At 53.3% G+C, this 14,454-nt stretch overlaps 1 protein-coding gene across 1 annotated transcript in view; it reads left to right on the plus strand.

Moving 5' to 3' along the window:
- Positions 1 to 256: 256 nt before the first annotated feature.
- LOC149521778 (uncharacterized) overlaps positions 257 to 14,454 on the plus strand; it is a 66,370-nt gene continuing 52,172 nt past the window's right edge. The window contains exon 1 of the mRNA XM_089772426.1: positions 257 to 430. The gene's annotated coding sequence lies outside the window, so the exon portion shown is untranslated. The remainder of the gene's footprint in view (positions 431 to 14,454) is intronic.

Here is a 14,454-nt window from a genome sequence, read left to right on the forward strand (position 1 = left end):
ACCACAACCCCTAGGGTCAAACTCATAGTCCATGGAACACGTGGTTGGAAAGACACTCGCAGACTTCAGTGAGCACTGATCTCTTAGGAGCAAATGGCGTTTGGTGCATTCTCAGTCACTCAAGAGGAGCCCGTAGAAAATGAGAAATGAATTTGCCCCCTAACGTTCTGAGAGAGAAGAATCCTGTAGGCTGCAATGTGCACTTTATATCAGCTCAGGCTGGGAACTCAGTAATAAGGAAATTGGGAGCAAAACAATGGCAGACACACGAAGAGTCGCATGCGCAACCACGCTCAGTTCGTAAGCGAGCAGGGCTTCCTGCATACAGGGCGGCTCATGGCCTCCAGCAATCGCAGAACGCCTATAAAAGTCCTCCCAACTCAGGGCTCAGCTAAAGGCTTCTCTTGACTCATTCTCCTCCGTGAACTGAGTAAGTCCAATTGACTCAATTGGTTTTATAACTATCTTTGGGTAACTAATTACTGTAGAGAGTGTTTTATTAACCTAAAACCAAGTGCGGCACAATAATCTGTGTGTTTCCCAGCAGGGTTGAGGGAGGTTTCTTGCTATAAATCTATGTTTGTAGCCAGTCAGTAGCACTGGGATGCAGCCGGTCTAAAAAGGTGTTCTCCAAAGCCACCTATGGATTTGAGACAATCTTGCCCTGTTAGTTGTATTTGGATAATGGGAAAGCAAATACCTTAGATAATGATGAACAAATTCCTTTTGATTCTAGCCATTTGCATTGCTTTGGCATATGCATGTGCAACCCGGGATGAGAAATGATTGAGATGAATGTATCTATTGACTGCATTTTACTGCTGTTTTCCAGTTGGTTTCTCTAACTGGATGTAGCAGGGATGTAGCAGTGGCTTAGCACTCAGTAAATGAACTTCACACCTTTAGCTGCTTTATCTGGAGTCATGGCAAATGACACCAGCTGTGGATAATCCTATTGTCATGTTCCTACAGTGATCAGCTTTCATAGATCACTATTACAATATATCTTTACTGCTGTTTTTAAATTCATTTGGTCTCTGCAGCTGAAAACTTGAAAAGCTATTTATGAAAAATGGTAAAGCTCCTTGCAGTCCAAGCCAACTTCTCACGTGGGAAGAAAGGCTCGGTGGTCGTGTTTTTCCATTAATGAGCACTGTGTTCCTCAGAAGCAGCTGAGAGTGTTTAAATTTGTGGATTAAATTAGTTTAATGCAGAATGGATATTTCTATGTTCTTATGTGAGCATGTAGCAATTTTAGATCCGCACCCTCGGCTTCAAATGAAGCAGCACAGCCTTGCTGAAGGCAGGGGAACCAATTACAAAGACGCAGTCCTTAAGGGTTGTTGTGACAGCACATGACTGTTTCTTCAGCAATGATTGCTGACTCACAAGCTTCAAGAAACAAGAGCACCAGGGTGATTTGGAAAAACTGGTTTGCACGCTAAGATGAAATCTCAGCCAAGGAACCGGCCTAATGAACACCCTCCCCACCCTCCAGCGTGCGATAATTGTCTAGGGTAGCTTAGAAACACCCATCCATGATACACTAGAGAGAAATGTTGTGTTCCCTGATTAGGCAGGTCTCTCCCCACTCTCCTCTGTAGCAATCACTCTTCTGGGACTGGGAGGAGAACAGCTCTGGGAAAGGCAGGACACACGCTCCAAAAGGTGAGCAACGAATTCTTTTACTGCCAGGAATTGCTGACTTAGGAGCTTCAGGAACAAAGTCCCCCTGCAGCACTGAGCTGGGTTGGTTTGCATGTTACCATTGAATCTGAAGAGGAAATTAGGATTCCTCTTTCCCCAGCCCTAACACAGGCTAGAGTTGTCTGAGCTGGTTTGAAAACACCAGCGGCCCATGAGCCAAATACTCTTCAGTATTAAGTATTAAGTAATCACTACCTCCCCTCTTCCCCCTCTGGTCTAAAATCGGATGTCAGTTTTGTATGTGTTCACTTTTTTTGACTGTATCCCTTTGGTATATATGGTCCTGCCAACTTTCTTCCACTATTTGATCTGAGGAAGTGGGTCTGGCCCACAAAAGCTCATCACCTAATAAACCATCTTGTTAGTCTCTGAAGTGCTGCATAGTCCTGCCTTTTGTTTCAGCAAGACCAGACTAACAAGGCTACGTTGCTATTACTCTTCAGTGTGGCTTTCGCTTATTACAGTCATTGTTTTTAACCCACCCCTCGCCCTTCCTCATTGTGTTGGGGGTAAGTGAACAATTCCAGGAGGTTACATGCTATTTCCACAGACAACAGGAGGTAGAATAGTCAACTGACCACAGCACAGGCTAGATGGCCTTGTAGTTGGACAGGACTTCAACACCCTGGGCCTTCAGCATTGCTGCCCAGCAAGCCTTCTCCCTCTGCCTAGGCTGTACCCACTGGTAAGACTAGGGCAAGAATCCTGCCTCAGGTTGGCTCAGGCAAGTTAGTCCCAATTCTAGGGAGCTGGCATGCTATCCCTGCCTGTGTCTGTACAGCTCACCCCCTCCCTTCTCAGCCACAGCCCCTCAGAGCAACTAGGATTGGCATGGCAGATTAAAAGACCTGGCCACTGGCAAGGCCCCAGAGCACTCCAGCTAGCACTGGTGCCTTAGCTCCCTTAGGAGCAGAGCAGGGACTGTGGCTAGGAAGGGCAGGCGGCTGCTGGGAGGAATGGAGAGTGCACAGAGCAGTTAAAAGATTTCTTAATCTGCAAGGAGGCTGCTACTTACAGAGCCCCACCTAGAACAGTCATCAGCCCAGCAATCACCCCGGCTCTGCTACCAGGCCACACCTGCTGCTCATCCGACCTGCAATCACTTAGCTTGTTAACCGGAGACGCTCCAGAGGAAGCTCCTAGAGTCAATATATTCATTCTGTTGTTTTCTGAAACCCCTTCCTCCTGAGACATCTCTGCCTAGAGGGGTCTCCTCTTTTAAGCAGCTGTTCCTAGCTCACTAGAGCTTTTGCTCCTCACAACTTAGCCTTTCTTGCAAGAACATGCTGGCTTCCAGCACTCCCTCCTCCTGCCCCCTCGTCTCTCCAGCGAGCTCCCTGACAAGCCTTCTTCCTATGCTCTCAGCCCAGAGTCAGTCACGTGGCCAGTTTTCCCCAGCTGAGGAGTCAGGTGGGGAATTAGCACAGGTGCGGCCGACACTCAGCTCCCATATAGAACCAGCCAGGCCCTGCCCCTCTGAAAGCACCAGGGCTCTGCTGGAGGGAGGTTTGGGGGCTAAGGCTGAGAGGGGAGATACAAGCACAGAACAGAATTTCTCAGACTCGTGGGGCAGACTTGGCAGAGGAGATGCCTTTTACAGGCAGCGTCCCCAGAAACAGGGATGTTTCTGGCTGAGTGAGGGGCTGGCTTGCCCAAGGGGCTGTGAATTTGCCGGGTGCTAACTCAGTGGCTTTCAAACTCTTTTCCCCTTCGTGACCCAGTTGAGGAAAATGGCTAAGGCCTGTGACCCAACAGAACTGGACTGGAGTGTGGGCTCTGGGGTGGGGCTGAATGGACATTTTGGGCCGTAGGAGGGGGCTTGTGCTGGGGGTTGCCTTGAGTGGTTCCTAGGCAGCAGAAGGGGCTAAGGCAGCTTCCTGCCCCCCCTGGAAGGACCAGGCTGCCCCCAGCAGCAGACTCCCAAGTTAATGCTCAGAGCAGGGGCATTGTATGGAGCTCTGTATGCTCCTCCTATCCACACCCCCTCCCCCACACACACCTAAGAGTTGGGGTTACTGCTGGCTACTTCTGGGGTGCAGTGCAGTCTGCAGTGTCAGGACAGGCAGGCTTCTGCCTCTTCCCCCCCCCCCCCCAGCGGCTCATCTGATCCCCCTGCAGCAACAAGACCCAGTGCTGGATATTCCACCTCCCACTCTTGGGCTCTGACCCCCAGTTTGAAAACCGCTGTCCTACCCCTCACCGACCGCGTAGCCCCTGGTACCACGCACTCAGGCATGTCTGCACTGGCGGCTTATTGCAGTCTTCTGCAAGAAAACGTCCACACTGCCATGTGCGAGCTGTGCTTTTGCTCAAGAGCATCCATGGCAGCGTGGACACTTTTGCACAAGAAAGCTCCGACGGCCATTTTAGCCATAGGGCTTTCTTGCGCAAGAAATCCCTGCCCGGCGTCCACGCTGCCCTCCAGCGCAAGAGGGCTTACACCTGATAGAAAAGAGCGTGGCTCTTGCGCAAGGAGCTGTCTCTTACCTCGCCGTACTGCAAATTTCCTTGCGCGAGAGCGGGTGGGCAGTGTAGACACTCTGCAGATTCTTGCGCGAGAACGGCCGTATTTGCGCAATAACCCGCCTGTGTAGACATAGCCTCAGTCTGGAGCATGCTGGGACTCCGTGCCCAGTGCTGGTGCCCACCTCGTACGTGGCAGACTAGTGAGCCGCAGCAGCTCCGCCTGGCTTGGGCGCACTTACCAGCTGCATGGAGAAGTCCTGGGAGCGTGACAAGGGCACAGTGGGGCTGGGTAGGCTGGAGGCTGAGGACGTAAGGAACAAGTAAGCAGAGGCAGCTTTGTAGCCAGGAACTGTGGCTAGCCTGGGCCTATCTCCCTATCCTCTGTCCTTACGCAGTTCTTGCTGCCTTAGTACCTGTGTTTCTGCTAGCACTTGTCTCCAATTTACACTGCCACCTCCTCTGTTCTCAGGTGTATCCCCGTCCCAGAAAGATGTCTTTCCAAGGGCCAGCGACGTGCACCCAGAGCTCCCAGCCGTGTGAGGTGAAGTGCGGAGAGCCATGTGTTCTCACGCACAACGAGCCCTGTGTGGTGCAGTGTCCAGACACACGAGTGATCATCTACCCGCCGCCAGTGGTCGTGACCTTCCCGGGGCCCATCCTCACCACTTGCCCTCAGGAGAGCGTAGTGACAGCCGCAGGGCCGCCAGACATTAGCCTGGCTGAGTCAAGTGGTATGATATCCTCAGCGACGGGCAGCAGCGGCAGTGTGGGGCCACAGATCCATGGGTGCGCTCCAAAGGCCACAGCAGGACTCGAGTCCCGGTACACCTCAAAATACTCCTCCACTTCCCGACTGTCTGGGCAAGGTCTGGGCGAGTCCTACTGCTATGGAAACCGCCAGCTGTAGTCCACCCACGCAAGGTGGCCACAGAAATAAGAAAATAAGAAGGCCAGGTGGGAAGAGCCCTCAGGAGGCATCGAGTCCAACCCCCTGCCCAGAGCAGGACCAATCCCAACTCAATCATCCCAGCCAGGGCTCTGTCAAGTTGGGACTTAAAAACCTCTAGGGATGGAGATTCCCCCTTCCCTAGGGAACCCATCCCAGCGCTTCCCCATCCTCCTAGGGAAATCGTTTTTCCTAATATCCAACCTAAACCTCCCCCACTGCAACTTGAGACCATTGCTCCTCGTTCTGCCACCTGCCACCTTTCTCTATCCTCTTTGGAACCCCCCTTCAGGTTTGGCACCTGACCGTGCGGACGTGGCTTTCGGAAGGGCTGAGCAACAGAAATCCATGCTGGGCATGAGTGTGTCGGCCTTCTGGAAATCACAGCGGTCGATGGCGTTTTGTTCTGTCCTCCTGCACCTCAGACGTGCACTCTCATGGCTCCCCCAGCTCAGTTCTCTGTCCGTTTCAGAGGTTGGAAATGGGACCTGGTTGTCAAACATGGCAGCTGCACCACAGAACACGCACCACCTGGGAGTGGATGACTGGGCGCGGCCACTTCTGAATTCTTTATTGTCTTTATACTCTGCATTGTTTTATCCTGCAACTTTATCCCCCCTTCTCAGTCTCATTAAAAATGTTAGTGCATCACAGCATGGGCCTTTGATTTTCCTTTGTCCTTTATTATTTACAGAAGGCCTACCTGGCTCTGCCTGAGTCCTTCAGGGCAGGAGGCCGGAGGTGTGGGAGGTACAGGAGTTAGAGTAGGGCCTTGGGGATATGGAGGAGTGGGGGTGGGGCAGGGCAGGAGTCTGGGGCTGTGAGGGGTACAGGAGTGAGGGTTAGGGGGTGAGAAGGGACTCAGGATGGGGGGCTCCTATCTGTCAGGGGGTTTCTCTTTCCCCTTCCCCCCCAGTCGGTAGGGGTTTTCTTGCCCCCAACCTCCGCCCATCCGACCATGAGGGGCCTTCTGTCTGCCCCCAGACTCCCCCCATTTGGCCACCAGGGGCCTTCTCTTCTCCCATCCAGCACTGTGGCCCATGTCGGGGGGAGGAGGGGTTTGGTACGGGAGGGTCCTTACCCAGTCTGGTGGCAGGCAAGATGGCTGCGCCCAACCCTACTGGCCATTCTCTTGGTGGTGCAGCTGCTCCCCGGGGTGACTCTCCCCTCCGCTCGCTGCCCCCAGTGGCCACTCTCATCATGTCCTTCCGAACAGCAGCCCCTCCCTTTCCGCGTCATGGAAAACTCTCCCATTCCCAGCACTTCCCATTTTCTGGGCACAACCAAACCCTGGCCTGGCTTTGAGCTGTTATGAGAGGAGGAAGCTATGTGCCAAATGTGGTGGCCCCAGCTCTTAGCGTTTAGGAGGAGTTCTTGAACGACCAGACTCACAGACAGACACTTTGAAAATAGCTTGAGGGGTCACCGAGTCGAAAATATATCGCTAGAGATAGAGACTTCTATGGATATTGAGCAGAGGAACGACTCTGAATTCCTTCCGTCCCACACAAGCCCTGTTGTGAAAGAAGAATCTGGCCTTTTAAATGGTCAGTAACGCTGACCCGGCTCTGGTACAGGGGTCTAATCTGTCTCAGTACCCACACTACTGAGTGGAATTTTCCGTTCTGGCTGGGAGAGGTGACAACAAATACAGGGAGACTGACCCATTTTTCAGTTCAATGCACGTGGAGTTCTGGAAACTTCTGTGTGTGGGGGAGGGGAGGCAGAAGAGTTGAAATTTCTGGAAAATGGCAGCCAAGGAAATAAGTCAGCCACAGCGGTGTTCCTGTCAATGACACGTTGCATCGGCAGACCTCTTGCAAATACAAGCAAAGGCAGTGACGGGCTCGATTCCCAAAGTGGAGTGAGGAGGAGTTGTCCTATTACAGCCAAACACAGGGGTGAAGACACCAGCGTGGGATGTGGGAAACCAGGGGGATGATAGAATTGCTCTATCGCTGAGTAATGGGGACGTCGGGAGGGTGGGGGGGGACTGGCTCTGTACTCCCAGCAGGGGCAGGCCTAGGACCAGCCAGTCCTCAGCATCACACAGACTGTGCTGCTGCAGCCCTCACCCAGCCAGTAGCGATGCCTGGCCTGTGCCGCCTGGGGCTCTGGCCGCAATTTGAAGGCTCCAGGGATCCACCCGCCGCTGCGCCATCGTAGGGAGCTGAGTGTTTTGTCTGTCTCCCACCTCCTCAGCGAGTACCCTCCTATCCGGTGTTACAGCCATTTCCACCCTTTCTTTTTCCTCAGGCCACGCCTCCACTTGTGGGAAGATCGATGTTCAAGCGGTCAATCCTCTGGTATTTGATTTAGCGGGTCTAGTAAAGACTCACTAAATCGAATGCTGAGGGTGCCCCTGTCAGCACTGGTAATCTTCACTGTCATGAGGACTTAAGGAAATTCATGGGAGTGTTTCTCCCATTGGCTAACCGCTGTGACCCCTTGAGCCGAGCTTGGTGCTGTGATGTCAACTCCAGCGATGGTCTGTATGTAGTTGCAGTTGTGTTCCGTAAGCCGAACTTCCCAGATAATATAGACCTGGCCTCAGCGTCTATGGACGTATTTTATATAAAGTGACATAGCCCCAGTAGACATCTGCTTCAGAATGCCCTATGGCTATAGAGTCATAGATCTAAAGCGCAAAAGGAACCATCAGATCTTCCAGTCTGATCCCAACACATCACGTTACACTATCACCCAGCATGGGCATGCTAAATCCAGCCACGGAAGTTAGACCAAATTATCACAGCCCACGAGAAACCAGGTTATTATGCACTACAAGCAGCGAACAGCAGCAGCGTCGAAGGCTCTTGCAATAGAAGGGAAATGATAGAGATGCACCTACTTAACCCAGAAAATAAGACCGAGAACATCTTATTGCCTCTATATAAAACCATGGGATGCCCATATCTTGAATACTGAGTATAGATGTGGCTGCCTCATCTCAAAAAAGATATATTGGCATTGGAAAAGGTTCAGAAAAGGGCAACAAAAATGATTTAGGGGCTTGGAAGGGGTCCTATATTGAAGTGAGATTAAAAAGTGTTGGACTTTTCAGCTTAGAAAAGAGAGATTGGGGGGCATATGATCAAGGTCTATAAAATCTTCACTGGTGTGGAAAAAGTGAATAAGGAAAAATTATTGACTTATTCCCACAATAAAAGAACTAGGAGTGTCATCAAATTAAATTAATAGGCAGCAGGTTTACAACAAAGTTTTTCTTCCACAGTCAACCTGTGGAACTCATTGCAAGAGGATGTTGTGAAAACTAGGACTTTAACAGGGTTCAAAAAAGAGCTAGATAAATTCCTGGAGGTTAGGTCCATCAATGGCTGTTAGTCAGGATGGGTAAGAATGGTGTCCCTGGCCTCTGTTTATCTGGAAATGGGTGACAGGAGAGGGATCATGTGAGGATTACCTGTTGTGTTCTGTCCCCCTGGGGCATCTGCCATTGACCACTGTCGGTAGACAGGATACTGGGGCTGATGGACCTTTGGTCTGACCCAGTCTGGCCGTTCTTATGCCAGTTCCTACACCCACCTGCTATAGAGGAAAGTGAAACGTCCAATGTTCCTGCCAGTCTGGCCATGTCTATACTACAGAGTTTTTCAAACCTGGAAAAATTCTGTTGCATGTAGGGAACACGTCCGCTCTTTCGTATCAGTTTGCGAAAAAGCGGATGCGTTCTTTTGGAAGCCCTGTATTCCTTGTTTTCTGAGGAATAAGGGCTCTTCCAAAAGAGGAAGCTTTTCCCACATTTGGCCCTGTGTAGACGGGCCAAATGTCGGAAAAGCCTCTTCCGAAAAAAAATCGGAAAAGGGACACAAATAGCAGTTTGCAATTTGCGTACCGTTTTCCAAAAAATAACTGCAGTGTAGACATAGCCTCTGGCTTGAGGGGAAATTCCTTGCTCACCCCACAGATGTGAATCAGTCAGATCCCGAGCACCTGAGCAAGACCCAGCCAGCCACACCCCTGAGAGAGAGAGCTCAGAGCCCTGGCCCTACCCGTCCAATGTCCCACCTGCAGCCACGGCCACTCCCGCTGCGTCAGAGAAAAGGAGAATAAACGGAACCTCGGGCGGTGAGAAACCCCTTCTCTCTGCAGGCGGCTGGCTGCGTGAAGCAGGATCTGCAGGAGCATTAGACACAAACCAGAAGTGAGCCCCGTGCCCACTGTCCAAGCAAGCCCGTCCTCCGACCCCCCCGAAACGTGTCCAGCTCTCTCACGGCTAATTAGTTATTTGCCCTCGTCTCTCCCACTCGCTGGGGGAGGCTGTTCACCCCTCACCCCTCTGGTGGCTAGAAACCTCATGTGCAGACTGCTGGCATCGCTGGCCTGTGACAACATCGTCCTCTAGCTTCAATAGCTCGCTGCCCTTCCTGGTGCTTACTCCCGGGTGTATTTCTAGATAAGTCAAATTTCCGATATTGCTTTTGTCTGTCAGTCCCCCACCCCCTCTCCTTTCTCTCGCTCTCTCTTTTGTTCTTTCTCTCTCTCATACATATAGGCTGTGTCTAGGCTGGCCAGTTTTTCAGGAAAATCAGCCGCTTTTCCGAAAAAACTTGCCAGCTGTCTACACTGGCCGCTTGAATTTCCGCAAAGGCACTGACGTCCTACTGTCTGAAATCAGTGCTTCTTGCGGAAATACTATGCTGCTCCTGTTCAGGCAAAAGTCCCTTTTGCGCAAAAGTTTTGCGCAAAAGGGCCAGTGTAGACAGCTCAGATTTGTTTTCCGCAAAAAAGCCCTGATCGCAAAAATGGCAATCGGGGCTTTTTGCTCAAAAGCGCATTAGATTGGCCACAGACGCTTTTCCACAAAAAAGTGCTTTTGCGGAAAAGCGTCTGTGCCAATCTAGATGCTCTGTTCTGAAAATGCTTTTAACGGAAAAACTTTTCCGTTAAAAGCATTTCCAGAAAATCATGCCAGTCTAGACGTAGCCATGTAACATGAGCGAGCAAAAGGGAAGACAAGGGTACATCCTTTTCACAACAGAAAGAACTCCCTGAGAATATCTCATGGCCCAGTGGTTAGGGCTGGCTTCTGAAAAATGAGATGCTTAACTTGAAATGCCTTCTCAGAAGGAAGAGCAGAACCACGAGTCTTTTACACCCCAGGCTTCCCCCCTTTCCCACATGCTTAGCAGTCAGAGAAAACACGGTATTCAATATTCTAAGGAATACGGCTGAATTGTTTCAGACCGACATTGATTGACGTGGTGGACAGAAAATGCAAAAACTTTCACCCGGCTCCATCTTCCAACTACAGAGGCTGGAAGGGACAGGAAGGAAAGAGACAAACGACTTCCCGCTTGCAAATATTTCCCTGCTCAAAATACTCTGTGCTTGAAGATCAGAAATGAGTCCCCTCAAGGAGGGATTCGATGATCACGGGGCGGAAGTTGCCTCTGTGAAGCTCATGCGTCCTCTGTGACAGACCCTGTGTAGATGTGTGTCGGACGGCAGGCTCCATTTTGAGTGTGGGGTTCCTTCGTGTTGGGGGGAGGGAGGAAGAGGGCTACAATCCCCACGGATAGCGCCCAAGGCTAGTGAAGGGGTGTTCAGATGTAGGCAAAAGGCGCCTTGTGGCCGTTCCTGAGGTGAATTGGTTTACCAGACAGTTGCTCATGTGGGTTGAAACTGAGCCAAGGGCCACAGGCAGTGGAGCCGATAGCCACCACGGTCCTGGGGGCAAGGGGTGTGTGTGGGGGGGTCTCCACACCCCCGGATAGGGCAGGGCTAGGGGGCAGCCAGCCCTTAGCACCACCTGGAGTGCAGCGCTGGCCCCCATCTGCCCCGCATGGAGGGGCAGGGCAGTGTTCCCATGGCAACTCAAGAGGCCTGGAGCTCCAGGCCCCTTTGAAGCACCAGCCCCCCGGCAATTGCCCACTTTGCCCCCCTCCCCCCGTAGGCAGGCCTGGCGCAGGACAGGAGAGAGTGGGAGGGTGCAGCCGGGCAGGAGCTGCTCTGTTCTGGCTCCGTGGCTGTTTTCTGCAGTTCACGCTGAGGGGAGCCGTTGCAGGCAGCCGAGGGCCTGGCAGGGAACCCTGCCTGGGGGGCTCGTTGGCACCCTCCAGTAACGAGGGACGGGCCAACGGGGAGTCAGGCTGCAGGGCCCATGGGGGAAGGCCGAAGCTCCAAGTCTGGCGGGCAGGGCAACGAGGGCGTCAGGCTGGGGGCCCCGCTCTGTGCCAGCAGCTGCTGGAGCTGGGGCCGAGCTGAGGGGGCCCAGCAGCCTGAGCCAGGCTGGAGGCCAGCTTGGGCACCGGAGCAGAACGGAGCTGCAGCAGCCAGGCCCTCGGCGAGCCAGGTCGGAGGCCAGCTGAGCGCCAAGCCAGCTTGCTCTGCTTTCTGCTGTCACCCGGTAAGTCACTGGGCTGCAGCAGGGAGCGCTCCTGGGGCAAGAGCGATAATGGGGGCAGACAGGGGTGGGAAGAAGTGGGGCAGGCCTGGGGTGGGGGTTGTCTGTGACCCCACTTCCCCCTAGGGCTGGCCCTGGTGGTGAGCCCCTGGGAAGAGCCAGATGGGGACCCTGGGAAAGGCCGATGGGCCCCCAAACCCCTGCACCCAGGTATCCCCTGCCAAAACCATCTTCATTGGTCCCCGCCCTTCCCCCGTGGATTCCTATTGCCCCTGTGCATCCAGATCCCCTTTTAGGCCACCTGCACCCAGGCTGCCCCCCACAGGAGCCCTCTTATCCCCCCACAAAGTCACTCTGCATTGGCATCCTGCCGGCGGCTGAGCCTGCCCACCCATGTCTGGAGCTTCTGGTGCTGGGGGGCAGGGCCCCTGGGTGTTTCTGGGGCAGAGGGGCCTGCCCCTTGTGCTGTGTCGGGGTCACGCACGGCCTCACTGCCACGTCCCTGGGCCGGAGCGGGGTGGGTGAGGCTGCTGGGTGATCTCTGTGCTCCCCAGTGCTAGGCTGGGGGGCCCACGTGTATTTCGTGACAAATACAATTTGCAGAGTTTTAAAATACCGGGCATAGAATTCTTAGTGGTTTTTGATACAGCCTCCCCTCGGCAGCCTGGGGTCTGTGCAGCTGTCATGGTGGGATTGCGAAGACAGTGCTGGGTGGGGGGATCTACGGGTGGGAGTTCTGGGCAGGGGGTGTGCAAGGTGCTGGTCAGTTGAGGGGGAGGGTCAAAAGGGGTCCCTGGGCAGGGGTCCTGAGTACAGGAGCATGGCAGGAGATGACATGCAGTCGCGCTGGGTCTCTGGCTCCATCTGCTGTTGTGCTGAGTGCTAACAGCTCCCAGAGGGATTTGCTGCTTGTCACTAGCAAAGGATTGGGAGGCACAGCCCCGGCTGGAGAGGAAGAAGGGACAGCGGTACCCCAGTTCCAGGCTGTGCCCTGCGGAGCCCACCACAAAGGACAGAGTACACAGTAGCTTGAAGACGAGGGTGGAATCAAGCTATCTAACCTCTAAGGACTTGCCCTGGTCAAACACATCCCCAAAGACGTTGCAATACGTCAGTATTCGCCACCAGCGATATTTCATCCTTGTCCTGATAAATCCACCCAGGACATCACTTGGGCCACCCCTGCCTGAGCCCCTGGTGATGCCTGTTAACACACAGCTTGCTCTCTCCAGAGCTGCAGTGCAGCCTGCAGGACTGGTACAGGGCAGCGTGAAAATTCCAGTGCCAGGGTGGAGGTCTGGGAACGTGCCAGGAATGGATACAAATGGGGGATGTTCTTTGAGTGTCTCTTTCCCTCGTGACATCCCTGCCGTCCTGTTAGCCTCTGAATGGGGCAGAGAGCTCCCTGGGTCCATAGCCCTCACGGGGACTGGCAAGTGCGCTCTGAGGCTACGCCTAGACTGCAAGCTCCCGGAAAAGCTTATTTCGAAAGAGAGCGCCCACACAGCAAAAGCGCGACAAAAAAGCGATGCGCTCTATCGAAAGGTAGCGTCAACACTCACTGGATGCTTCTTCCTCGTAGAATGAGGTTTACTGCCATCAGAAAAACCCCTCCATTCTTTCCTCTTTCTGTCAAAAGACCTCAATGGCAGTGTGGATATAAGTACTGTGTTCTGGAAATACACTGCCGTGTAGATGCCCCCGGAGTCAATAATGCTAAAGAGCAAACCGAGGGATAGTGCAACTGTGGATGAACGCTGTGAAGTCATGCTGAGAAAAGACAGACCTTCCCTGTTTGCAGCCCCTATCGCCCTGCCCAGCTGCAGAATTAAGGGGGAGACAGGGATGGGAAAGGGTAACCAGCTACCCAATTAAGCAGTAAGCCTCACTCTGAGGGTATGTCTACACTACCCCGCTAGTTCGAACTAGCGGGGTAATGTATGCATACCGAACTTGCTAATGAAGCCCGGGATTTGAATTTCCCGGGCTTCATTAGCATAAAGCCGGCTCCGCCATTTTTAAAAGCCGGCTAGTGCGAACCCCGTGCCGCGCGGCTACACGCGGCATGGACTAGATAGTTCGAACTACGTAGTTATTCCGAACGAGGCGTACAGATAGATCGGAATGGCTACGTAGTTCGAACTATCTAGCCCGTGCCGCGTGTAGCCGCGTGGCACGGGGTTTGCACTAGCCGGCTTTTAAAAATGGCGGCGCCGGCTTTATGCTAATGAAGCCCGGGAAATTCAAATCCCGGGCTTCATTAGCAAGTTCGGTATGCATACATTACCCCGCTAGTTCGAACTAGCAGGGTAGTGTAGACAGACCCTGACTGGGTAATGCTGACTAGTTATGATGAACTGGGAACTGGTGAAAGCTGGAGCATCCTCTGTCCGTGGGTAGCCCAAGCCCCCCGTGGACAGAGGCTGCTCTGGAAGGGACTGGGAGGCAACAGCAGCCCCAGTCCAGGTTAGGAGTTGGCAGCCAGCCCCAGCATGGGGTTGGAGCGGGAGCCCCATGGGTTGGGGGCTGATCCACTTGGCCTGCAGCTGGTCCCCAGCCTTGATCCCACTTTAACCAGACAATTCATTCACCAGGATTTTACATCCCTAGTTGGAGAGTGGAGCCCTTATCAGCCAAGTGAGATGCACACAGGTAATCCTGCACCACCCGCTGCGGGGAGGGCATGAAACCTCCAAGGTTCCTGCCAGACTGACCTGGTGGGAAATTCTTCCCCACTCCACCCCACCCCTCATATGGGAATTGGTCAGAACCTGAGCCCAGCAGCAAGACCCAGCCAGCCATACCCCTGAGAGAGAGAGAGAGCTCAGAGCCCTGGCCCTACCCGTCCAATGTCCCACCTGCAGCCACGGCCACTCCCGTTGCGTCAGAGAAAAGGAGAATAAACGGAACCTCGGGCGGTGAGAAACCCCTTCTCTCTGCAGGCGGCTGGCTGCGTGAAGCAGGATCT

The sequence above is a fragment of the Pelodiscus sinensis genome, chromosome 22 (genome assembly GCF_052426305.1).
Source record: "Pelodiscus sinensis isolate ZL-2025 chromosome 22, ASM5242630v1, whole genome shotgun sequence".
NCBI classification, from domain to species: Eukaryota; Metazoa; Chordata; order Testudines; family Trionychidae; genus Pelodiscus; species Pelodiscus sinensis.